At 38.0% G+C, this 13,126-nt stretch overlaps 1 protein-coding gene across 1 annotated transcript in view; it reads right to left on the reverse strand.

Annotated features, from left to right (window-relative positions):
• The window catches only part of NAALADL2 (N-acetylated alpha-linked acidic dipeptidase like 2), a gene marked incomplete at its 5' end in the record, with an annotated part of 294,310 nt that overhangs the window by 23,086 nt on the left and 258,098 nt on the right, over positions 1 to 13,126 (reverse strand). The gene's annotated exons all lie outside the window — the stretch shown is intronic.

Here is a 13,126-nt window from a genome sequence, read left to right on the forward strand (position 1 = left end):
TAGGGCTAAATGCAAGCTGGCCTGAAAACCCACTGCCTTTAGAAGTGTTATGTGACAACTTGATGCACACAAATGTACAATTTCCAGGCTGGGTAGAATACTGCTTTCTCTCAGGAACTCAGGGAAAGAAATTCCCTAAAGAGATCTCTCAGTCCACTCCAGACTAGATGTCAGCACCTGTCACAAAAACTCAATGGCATGAATACTTCTTTTTCAACAGTTCACAGATAAGGCAGGGGCTGAGAGGCCTGAGAGCTTTTTTCTGCTTACAGAAGGTCAGTTCCCCAGCTCGAGGCTTAGACATGCTACAGGGGCTGTGTATAGAAATACATCTTTCTGCTGAACTACACCTAGCTGTGATTAAACAGAGGATTTCAGTCTCCAGGCTGCCAAGTCCATCACTGTTCGTGGGAGCTATAAAAACACACTGACAAAAACATGCAAGAAACTTTCATTCATCTTCTTCATATATTGATATTGCAAAACGGGAAAAAATACCTGTAAGGCTGTGCTTTAAAATGGAATGATGGCTGCAGGTGATGGTGACCATGTTGATAAAAATGTGGACTGAACAGAATCATATTGTGCAATTCTTCCCAAGGTGTTGGGGGAGCAAGAATAATATCTATCTTTCAAAAGCAATATGATAGTTTCTGTGCCAAAAGTAGCATTTTAATTTTACAATAGAAAGTAGCGAGAAAAGACAACAAGCCTCAGTAATATTAAAAACAATAGTACAGGAATTGAAAAGGAAAACCATCTCCCAGGAAAGTGGATGAAAGCAGGGTAATATCAGAAATACAAGTTTCCTGGAGAAAGATTAATAGAACCTCACAACATTTCTCAGAAAGCACAGAAGAAATGACCTGGCCACAGACTGGTTTGGGTACAGAGACGGAGGGAATGTGGTGTGTATCAGACTGCAGCCCACATCTGAGCACAGCTGTGCTGTGAAGCTATGGAGATTCACCTCCACAGAGCACAATATCACAGAAGGCATGAAGGAAAAAAAATCTGCCTTATATATAGAGAGAAAATATAGGGAGGAATAATGTTAAGTCAGGCCATTATCAGGAGAAACAAAAAACTAAGAGTGAACTTGAAGATAAAAAATACTATGTCTGGACAGTTGTGTTAAAATTACACAGTAACTTTTTATGAAGAAGCTTCCCAGTTCCTCAGGCCATCAATGCTCAAAGGCCATTACATTATCTGTTAGCAATTATACACAAAAACTGTCAGGAAAGCACTAAAAAACACTGGTCTCAGAGATATCAGAGAGGCATTATGGAAAGACAAAAATTGAAACTGTTAGGGCAAACTAAAACCTGTCCAAGACTGTACCTAAACTAGGTCCATATAATCCAGCCAGAAGCAACTGTAAAAAACATGGTTCTAAATATCCAAATGGCACACAAAATCCTTCCATGTCCTTATGGAACTCTTGCAAGAGATACTGCCCAGAACACGAGCACCCTGTGAGCTGCTACAGATAATCAACTGCGGCACTGAAATAACATCCTAATAAAAAGCAGGTATTGGACACCTCACCTACTGAACCCCAGGACAGCACTGCAGAACATTTAAATTCTTCCCTGACAGCCCATTTCTGGTAAAACTTTCACTAAATGGTAAAACAAATACATGTCCATAGGTATTTTAGGAAGTGACATCAGCAGTTATAATGTTGTTGCTGATATTTCACAATCTGATACCACAATTTTGAAGAACAAAAAAGCAAGGGAAAAATGCTTCTTATGTGAAGTAGGAAAGTGGCATTTAAAGAGGGCAATACCCTAGCAAGCAACTTTCCTTTATATCATAATCTCCTGCAGAATCTGCCTTCATTTTAAATAATTTCTGTCTTATTTCTGTTTCTTGCAAGGAATTTTAGTTTGCTTTCAACTAGCAGACCAAATCTGTTTTCTTTTTCCTACTTAAATAAAGTGATACCATCCAAATCTTATGACTGACTGAAGCAGTTTTAGAAATTTTACAGTCTCTGTCTACCACTGCAGACATCTGTGTGCTGGCAAACAGGTAGCAGTGGTGTTTATTAAATCACGTACTTCGTGGGCTAATCTGGAAGAAATCAATCATGTAAAGGAAAGCTCAGAGCATTGATTTGAACAGAGCAAGTAATAATGCTGCAGGAGCATATATCAAACCCACATAAAGCAGCAAGACAGAAAAGGCTACTGATTTCTTATTTATAGTCTTATTTTTGGGTATACCATTCCCCCGAGCACAACACTGAATATACATGGAAAATAAAGACAAGCTTTGGCCCCTTTTCCCAGGTGAAAAATGCATCAGACTGACTACTGAATTATTAAATGCAAGAATAATTTAGCTAAGAGTAAAGACAACAATTTTCTCATGAAGTGAAAAACTAAAGCAGCATGATTGATTCCATTCCCATACTGAAGTGGTTAAAGCACCTATGACAACTTCTCAAACAGCATTTATACATAATACACATACAATACACAATAACTGATGTAACATTTATACAATTATCAAGTCTAAGAAAAGATGTTGGAGTTTGAATGCTAATTCATCCCACAATGATTTTCTTTCTATTTTAAAAAGAAAAAATAATGACTAACAATGCACTCAGCTGTGGGAAAGGTGTTGTTCAGAAAACAAAAAAAAAAAAAATCAAAAAAGATGAACTTCCAATTACTTTAAAAATAAGTATTAATATAAAATGTAACAATAATTGTAGAGTTGTACTTATTTGTTCTCTATGAGGGTGGGGAGGCCCTGGCACAGGGTGCCCAGAGCTGTGGCTGCCCCATCCCTGGAAGTGCCCAAGGATAGGTTGGACAGGGCTTGGAGCAGCCTGGGACAATGGAAGGTGTCTCTGCCCATGGCAAAACTCAAAGAAAAGCTTTAAGGTCCCTTCCAACTCAAACCATTCCAAGATTCTAAGCATACTGCAAAACAAAATGGAATATTTAAAATAGGATTATACCAAAGTAACATTATTTCAAGGTCTTTTACTTAAAGGCATAAACATCTTTGAAGGAAGGAAATAACTGCTGTCCCTGCTTTTACTTCTCTGACAGTGTGTAGATGCCAAAAGATAAAAGGAAAAAATCACAAACTTTAAAAAAATGCTGGTATTAAAGATGAGTCAGTATCATGTGACATTTCCAAATGATGTTGTAAGTTCTTATCTCTTCTAGAATTTTACAAACTATTCCTTCAGGAACTATGTATTCCTGCAATTCTACCTATCTATGAACCTAATTTGACTATAAAACCCAATTTTCAGGAACATCAGATGGATCCACAACACTTTCCAAAAGATTGCGACATAAAAAAATACCTGGATTAAATGCACACAATATGTTCCTCTATATAAATTATAAATATACATTACCAGTTTAGCTGTTTTACAATGCAAATAAGGAAATGAAATCAAGTGGAGTTTGGGGGGATTCATCACAGGTTGGGTTTTTTTGGTATGTCACAGCTGTTTTCTCAGGGAGTTAAACTCAGGGTTCAACACAACTTTCTTCCTCAAACATCCAAGCTGCCTACTAGCAACATAAAGCATGTCTGCTGGCACACAAATTTCATTTTTTTTTTAAATATGAACACTTTAAGCCCAGGCTAGATGAATGTGAAAGGCTCCTCTTTGTTACACAGACTCAGTTTTGCTTTGGGGGCATGCTGCTCCTGAGCCTGCCTTGCAGGGACATGCCTCAAGTGCAGTCTGCTTTTCCTGACAAGGCAGGCACAGCCACCCATCCTCCATTCTGCCCCAGCAGCAGGAACTTGCAAGATGAATAAAATTAAAGCATATTTAGTGGATAGGAAGATATGAAAATATTATGCGTGAGAGAGATCAATCTGCTAGAATAAACACCAGCATGCAGGAATTTCTTTGACACAGAAGTTTACACACCAATCTTGGGGTTTTTTTGGGGTTTTTTGTTTAGTGGAATTTGAAACTGTGCCATATCCAGCCTGTGCTATGCAAACCTCAGTGGGTGGAAGCGCTGAGCCTTTAGGACATTTTTAGTTACATTAGGAGTGTTAAAATCTAAACAGACATCTCAGATCCCTTCATATGCCAAGTTACAAACAACATAACTTAAAAAATCAGGTAAACTGCCATGTTTATCCTTCTGTAAACAATGTCTCCAGCAGTGCTGTACTCCAGTTTTACCTGCTGGAAAGAATTAGGCTCAGCTACTTGAAACCTGAGTTGTGCAGCACCAACTCCTCTGCATTTCCAGCCCTATGCCTTTGCAACATACTTTTTAAATTTTATTCTGTGCATGTCAACAACACTTTACTGACATCTGTTCACTTCCAGAGGAAACCAGCACACATGTGGCAGCTTATCCACCCAAACCACGACAAACCACGTGAGAGGACAGGGAATGTGACGTGGCAGCGTGGCAGACCTGTGCAGATTCTCAGCTACAGACTCAACATTCCTCCACCCTAAGACTGCCTGCTACAGACCCAAACAATCCTTGGGACTGAGCAGCTCTGAGCCTCACCTTCCTCTGAAATCAGCACTATTTTGTTCAAGTCACATTTGCCCTCAAGCCTGGCACCTCTCCCTTCATACATTACCCCTGGGATTCATGGATGGGGAAGGAACATGGCAAAATTCTGTGCTGTTTAAAGGGATCAGTGAAACTGTGTTGAAAATAATTTTTTCCTCTTTTTTCTTCCTAGAGGTGAGTGGAAAGGTTTGCACTGTTTAATCTCAGGTGTTCATCTTTTGCATCAAGGGTCTCTCTTCCCACACTTACTGATGAGCAGTGACCTGCTGAGATCTTCTGACATTAAACCAATTGCAAACAACAGCTTCAGCCTCCACACCCATGTAAATAAGGAATGAATATCTGCATATATTAAGATTCTCTCTCAGAACCACAGTATTAGTAATCTCAAAAGTTAAACTAATCAGCCTTCCCCACCTTCTCCCCCCTGCAAAATTGAAGAAATATTTTTATTAATACAGACAAATTTCATGAATATGCTTCTTCTGGTTCCCCCTATCCACTCAACTTCCTTAATGTTATCAGACTTCTTTAATTAAAGATGAGAAACTGAGTCTATTTAAATGAAATCTGTGATTCCCTGGCAATAACAATTTCAGCACCTAGTGTTACCAGATGAATGGCAGCAGTCGTGAGACTCATGATAAATTAATGAACATTTTTAATAGTGGGATCTCAATTTACTGTGGAAAAACTTCCTGCAGAATCAGTCTACACAATAGGGTTTTTTTTTATATTCATCACCTTTCAAAAATGTTAACTGATTCACACAAGAAAAATCAGAGGCAGGAACACGAGAAAACAAGCAGTTCTTTGAGCCTCTATCTTCCTGAAAACCACATTCCCATGATTAGGCAGAGAAATAGAAACACATTCATTTTGCATTCAAGTTGCCAAACTTCAAAAATTCAAATTTATTAAATATTCATTAATACCATGTGTTTGTTGTTTGTTTTTTTGGTTGGTTTTATTTTTTCCCCTTATTGAAATGTACCTTGGCACCAGGGCATGTATTCAGACCTCAGATCAAATGGTATTCTGGGGTATCAGACACTGAATGGCACATGCTGTATTTTAGGACAGTAGAGGGCTCTCTGAGAAAGGACTATGGAGAGTCTGTGCTACAGAGCACAGCACAGGTGAACCAGAGCACAGCAATTCATCAGAAATACCTATTTCTGAACAAGGAAACTGTGAGTTCCTGCAAATATTAAATACTTCATTTCCACACCCTCCACCTTCAAATAACTTAATATTGTTTTATTTACTCTTAGCACAGAAAATATTGATTAGGAAATAAAAGTGATTGCAAATAAAACATGGACTTTCCCTCTCTTCAGGTATCCTGTGCACAGCCAGCAGCACTTGACTGTTTGTATTTCATATTAAGATAATCCAGGGCTATGGTAGCTTGGGCTGGCTCTGGAATACAGATATCTATTTACAGGATCATACACTGTTTTCTACATGATTCGTGATGAGGCACTGATAAATTAAGGTTAAAAGTATCCTCTTAAGTGAATAATTTGCTTAAAATCTAATTTGTTGGCCAATTTATTAATATACAGCCCTCAGAACAGTTAAATACATTTTGAATGGATTTCATTCATGACTGGGAGTGATCATTGATCCCACTACTTTCAGTTTCTTGCACAAAAAAGAAAACTCCTACTTATCTCTGCTTTCCTTTTTGTGTTCTTGTAGAAATTACTGCTTTTCAGATTATATGTTTATGGAGATACATATTTCTTGTGTCTCAAAATGCCTTTATGTGAATTTTCGAATATCATGGTGTGATTGATGGGGTTGTCTCAGGAGTTGGACTTTGATGATCCTTGTAGATCCCTTCCAACTCAGGATTTTATACAATTCTACTAAAAAATATTTTAAATGGCATTAATTTATAGTGAGGAATGATTCCCCATACCCTGTGTTATTATCCAGAGTTTCTTTCCACTCCCACCTTCTATCCACATCATGCTGCTCCTCACACAGTCAGAGCCTGGCCCATTTTTGGCAGTTCTCAGGCTCTTGTTACCACAGGGGCAGAGAGGAGGGATGATGAACTCCCTTCCAAGAAAATTGATTTATTGAGTTGGGCTTGGCACTGTGCACATGAAACTGTGCTCAACCTGGTTTGTTTGGAACTTAGGCAGAGCCACTTTCTGTCTGCACAGGGTTAGTGCTTACACAGCAAGCCATGAAGTCAGCTGTGGAGCTCATAAATGTAAGCAACAAGAGATGATTTTCTAATCATCTATTTCATAGTTAGGTATGTCAAATTCTCATGGTATCTGCATGCAAAGTATTGGATTAACTTCTAAAGGGCCACTGGATTAAAATCTTAGGAAAAGGAGTTAGTCAGACTTTTCCCCATGGTTATGAGCGTGCAAAAGGATGTAGCAGAATGGTCTTCTGCACTTCTTGAGCTCTGGCTGAGGAGGCCAAACCATGAAAATACAAATGTTTAAATCTTCACCAACTCTCATGCTGGATTTCTTACAGAGAATTTTAAAAATTTGCTCTACTGTTAATTCTTTTTTAGCTCCAACATTAAAGCCAGGTTGCTCTGGTGGTCTCTGAGGGGGACAAATACTGAAAGGTTTGCTTTAAAGCAGAATGATTTGCACATAGCATTCCCAAAAACCCAGATACCATCACTGCACTGGAAATGACCTCTCAGATTCTTTCATTCTCTGTCCCTCTTCAGGTGTGGAAAAGGAGAGGGAAGCAGTGCTGGATCCTTTTTAAAGAAGCAATGTTAGCTGCCTGCAGCTGGCTACATGCAGTCCTGAGGAAACAGATCTACCTATTGTACAAAGAGAAATATATAATGTAATATGAAGCAAAATTTATCTCCATAGATCAGAGTGAAAGATCTCCAATGACAATGATCATTTACAGATGTTGCATCTTGGACAGATGCTAATTATCTTAAACCAAAACTACATAGCTTGCTTTTCTTTATTTGCATGTGCAGTAAAGCCATTTTCAGGGTAAAACATGCAGTTAGCTATCAGTGCACACATTTAAGCACAGAAAAATGCATTTTTTTCTTCCTTGTTATAAAGGGAAGTTTCAAGTAAAGAAAGTAAAAGTCCCCTCAGAATAACAGACAAGAGGTGTCAGTGCAGATTGCTGTGAACTGGTATGAAAACACAAACCAGGCTGTGATTAAGAGCCTGGACACCACAATCTCCCTTGCTACTGGACAGCCTTCCCTGTGTTTGCTCCCAGATAATGAGCACCCTTCCCTCTCCCTGCCTTATGTGTGTGTTTAGGGCACCAATCAGGATGTTAGCACAACCAGCCCTCCTTACTCACAGGATAATCAAAGCCCAAGATGATGGGACTCAACAAGATAATTGATAATTTTGTTAACAGTTGCCAGACAGTTGGCTGGGCCCTGCTGGTCTCGGAGCCTTGCAAGGCAGACAGTACTGACTTACAGAGGGAAAAAAAGCAGCAGTGCAAGTCTGCATTTAATCACCCAGGTTCACAAGCACCCCACAGAAACAGATCAGCCCAGAAAACAGTATGCTGCCTTAGAGCATCTCCTCACATGCTTCAAGACACATTCACGAACCAAGAGTCTTCCCAGACTGGAAACAACCCCAGGGTCCCATCCCCAAGGACATCCAAGGACTTCCCAAGTTTCTATTTGATCTGTAAAGCCTTCTGCTCAATCTACAGGACTCAGTCTGAAACTTGTGGCACTGTTAAAAACTAGATAATAGTCATCAGAGGAGAGTAATAATAAAGAAATCTGCAATAGGAAGCTTCAGCCACAGCCTTCAGTTTAGACCTTGATATCATCTTTTTAATCACTCTCCTTTTACAGAATTGGATTTGATTTAATTGAACTCCAAAAAAAAAAAAGTCTCTAATCATACTTCATCAGCATGCAATTATTATTCAAGGGAAACCATATGTACTATTAAGCACTCTTAATTAAAATAATGCATATAATCTGCTTCAGCACCGAACAGTCATTCTCCTTGATGTTCATTATTATTTTCCTTCCATTATTGTGACAATACATTTTTTCCTATGTTTTCTCATCTATCTCAATTTCATTTATGCACTTTTTCAACATCAATGATCATGATAGCAGGACTGAGATGTATTAATATACCACCATCCTTAAATTTTGCACTGCATGACCTTCAAAATGAGTCAGACCTGACTGTGGAGATTGTGAGATGAGGATGAGGAAATGCTATTAGAGGAGTCTCTGGTTAGCCCCAATTTTATTTGCAATTATGTCTTCTAAGTGGCCATACTGAAAGAGGAATATATGCTAGGCAGCAGTCAGTCCTTAGACAGAATTTAGGGAGAACCAGGGACAATGAAAGAAAGAAAATTAATTTAGGAGTTGAAACAACTGAAGAAGATCATCCTCGATGGGTTGAGGAAATAGTTCCTTGAGGAACTTGTCAAACTTGGACAGTCAATTCAGCATACCCAACAGAACAAGCATTATGGAAAGATCACTGACATTACATATTAAAGTCTCCCTATCCTCTCAAACTCAGAAAAGCTGAGATATTTAAGAGTTTTACAGAGAAAATGCTGCTCTTTTCTCTCTTCCCATCTCTTGATGCAAAGGTACAATAAATTTTTCCCCTTAGGTGGCTCTAATCAGTCAGGATTGGAGCAGTGACAGTTCATTAAACACGACAGACTGGCCCTGAGGGAGAGACACCAGTGACCCACAGAGCTGAGGATCTCAGGGAGGCTGAAAATACTGTGCTGCAGTACAGAGCTCACAGAAAAGACCCATCAACATCAGAATCACATTCCACCTCAGGGGAGAATTCACTGGGGCTACCCCCAGACACCAATATTTGCTGCAACTTTCCAAAGAGGCTCAATTTCCTTCTTGGGCAATTACATCAATTAGGGTTAGATTCTGCTCTTGGATTTACTTCCATAGGATTTACCAAGCCAAAAATGTATTTAAGCTTCGCACAAGTATGATGACTCAAAGGTGGAATTTCTGGGATTTTTTTCCCCACCGTTTTTTGTATCAGAACATTCAATTTTCAATGTAACTAAAATAAGAAGTAATCAGTTGACTTACAGTAATGATTTGAAATTGAAACCTGAAAAGGAGATCTATAATTAAACAGTATAACTTCACAAATAAAGGTGGAGTAAGGTTGCTCGTTTTATTTTAAAAAGAAAACATTAATTAAAGATGAATGTGTTTGGGCTTAGTAACCTCCCCTCAGGCTTGGGGGAAATGCCAAGTCTGACAAACCCTCTGAGTTTTAGGAAATCCCAGGTCAGTTTGATGAACTTGCTGAAGTACTTTATAATTAGCTGGCACGTTCCTGAGACAGCCATTTTACCTGAAAAAGAAACTCCCTCATCTTTCTAATTTGTCCTTGAAAAACACTGATGGAAGACAAAATAAATCATCTTTCCCATTACAGGATATTTATATAAACAGAGAAAGAAAACTCAGGTCATAGAATGGCCCTTGAAATTCATAAGGAACCCTAGCTGTAAAAATCAAAGTATCTGAAGGTAAAATTGAGATTTATTGGCACATCTGGGTCTATAATCATACACCTGTTACTAAAATAATTAAATTATAATGGCCATTTCATTCCTCTGTATGTTTAGGTGGGTTCTGTGTTAAAGGGACAAAGAAGCATGATCTGATGAAAACAGCAAATATTACAAAAGAAGAACATTTTAAGAGAATATAATCTTATAATACTGCAGGATATGTTACTACTATTCCAAATATAAAGACAATAAGGGTGAAGATCTGATCACTTTCGTCAAAGATAGGAAGAAAAGGAAGTAGAAGAGTCTGGAGAATGTAAGAGATGGAGTCTGGAAAAAGCAAACTATTGAAAAAAAAAAAAAAAGTTGGAATTTGCTGCAGACCATCAACAGGAGCCTGGGCAATGTCTGGAAGAGGAGAAGTCAAGATTAAAAGGACAGCTGAGGAACATCATTTTGGTAAAACACTACAGATGGATTACAGGAGAAAAAAAGACTTGAAAGGCAAATATGTCAAGATAAGAGACAATTACAATGGAGAGAAATGGTTTGATCATGAGGCCAGGGAAAAAAGGATGGATTTTAAAAAATTCTCTAGAATGAAAATGTATCAAAATCCTAAAATGCCCTTTAGCATACTGAATTCAACATAACTTCCCCTATATTATGCAAAATTCCATATTTTACACAATTCCTCCCAAACTGAAAAAGTGCTGTGGAATATGGCACTGACCCAGAGTGAACAAATAAATTAGTGGGAGCATCCAAAGTGATACAGGCAGGCATGTGTGTAACTGCACTTCATTTCACAGATCAGAGAAAAACTCATCTCAAAACTCTTCCATATGTTAAAATTGAAGACAGATGTAATTACATATAATATTAATTTTCATACTTTAAAATACATGAAGACTCTGAGAATTCCCCCTCCCCCAGCCAGTAAAAAGGCAATGTGTATGTACTCTGAATCTGAGCATTTGGAAAGGTATTTGATGTACTCTGAATAGCCTTAAACTCAATAAAAATAATCTTCAAAAGAATTTCGATATCAGAGTGAAATTTCTAGAAGATATTGCACTATGTCTACATCATACATCAAAAACATATTTTGCAAGTTTTTCACTTGTATTTTCAGAAAAACTAAAAAGCCTTCCAGGAACTGTTCTGATCTTTTGGGTATAGGATAATGCTGCAAAATTCTGAACCCTAATGAACAATATATTCATCCAAGCATCATCCAATAATAATTATATGGGATGTTTTTGGAATGAGGAATTGATCAGAATGCATATTTAACACTGTGTTTAAAGACAAAAAATGGTTTTCACTTACAAATTTTAGAAAATGACAGATTTTAGAATTCAGTCATTAGGCAAAATGAGTGAGTAAGTAACAAGTAACAAACTCCAAGTTTCCTAACAGCATTTAAACTCCATTTCACTTTATCAATACTGACCTCTCAGGAGGTCTGAACCAGGGAAACTGGAAATGATGCTAAATCTGGCAGTTTTTAAGCCCTGCTAGCTGGGTCCTGCTGAGGGTCACAGGCAGCAGGGCTGTCCCAAGGGAGTCTGGAGGCATCACTGTGTCTGTCCATTCCCAAATGTTTAAATGTTCCATTCCAAGAACAGCAGACTCCAGACACAATATTAGATTAGACCACTATATTATGCTGATTTGTTAATATTTATTTTACCTCCAGTCTTCCAGCAATTCTTTGCACAAAACCCTTGTGTCCCTCAGACAGAGGTTAAACTTGACTGAAGACAGAGTTAATTTTCTGCTTACTCTGCTTAAGTAACAACTGACATTTGCAAAAGAGGGGGATGTGTACCATCTAAGCTGAGGGGTTTATTTGTGAAGAATATTACATTAAAAGAGCCCAGTAGTTATTAGTGATTATTAATCCTCATTTACAATAATAGCCATATTTAACAAAAAAAAAATAGAATAGGCTATGCTTCAAGTCATGCAAAAGCCTTTTTAATTGTCAGCCCTGCTAGTCTAGAAAAGCCTTCACCCTATTCATTCAGTTATCATTCTGTAGCTTATAATTAAAGTGCTAATGTATATCAGAATTCTTTGATCTCAAAGAATTCTTTTACTAAAGAAATTCAGTAAAAGAACAGTAGTTACAGAAAATTCAAGTTTCCAAGTAAAAATTAAAAGAAACAACCCAAAGTGATGTAATTAAGGGAAAACTATTTCAATTGAACAAGAGAAGGGAAAAACTTTGTGAGAAGTCATTCTGGATTGTGGAACAGTTCATCAAATAAAGCAGCACAAGACTTTTCTCTGTGCAGTTAAATACAACCCAGGAAGAAAGGAAAAGTGAGTATATTGTACCAGCACAAATGGACTAAGTGACCTCAAAGTTCTTTAGCTTAATCTAATGAGCAGAGATAATTCATAAATCCTGAAATCTAACTTCAATTAGCATGAGTTATCATAATGGTTCACAGTACCTCATCCATGGTATTTTATTTTCATTCTGAATTCACATTTGAGGGGAAAGAAAGTCAGCAGCATGTCACAAAGTCTGTCTAGACTAATGCAAATAAAAAACCTACGTGTAGCCATCTGCACTACCTACAAGCATTATTCTAAACGCTGAAGGTCAGCAGAACTCTTACCCCAGTCTTGTGTCTTACTGCTCAGTGTGACTGAAACCTGACTTGAAAAAAACCATCCACAAAATCTAGAACTAATTTTGGGTTTTAGTCCACTGAAAAGAACCCTCTTGTATTGCTGGGGATGTCAACTGGAGAATGTGTTTCCCCACCCCAGGTTAGCTGGCAGGTACTAAATAAAGCTGGTAATTAAAAGGGATGGAGACAGCAAGATCCCACACTGCTTATCTGCCAGGGCCACCAGTCCCTCTGAAAATGGATGCTGAGCTTTGAAATAACCTTTCAAAAGCAATTATTGGTTCAAAGATGTGAGTGGACACCAAGCAACCTTGGCTCTTAGTTCTGGTATTGTCAGCCCCTCCCTCACTATCTGCTTTTCAGGAAAAGTCATCTTATTTAACTCACAAAAAAAAAAAGTTAAGAAAAAAAGTCAGCCAAGCCTAATTAAAT

Source organism: Fringilla coelebs (genome assembly GCF_963513975.1).
Source record: "Fringilla coelebs genome assembly, chromosome: 10".
In the NCBI taxonomy this organism is placed as follows: Eukaryota; Metazoa; Chordata; class Aves; order Passeriformes; family Fringillidae; genus Fringilla; species Fringilla coelebs.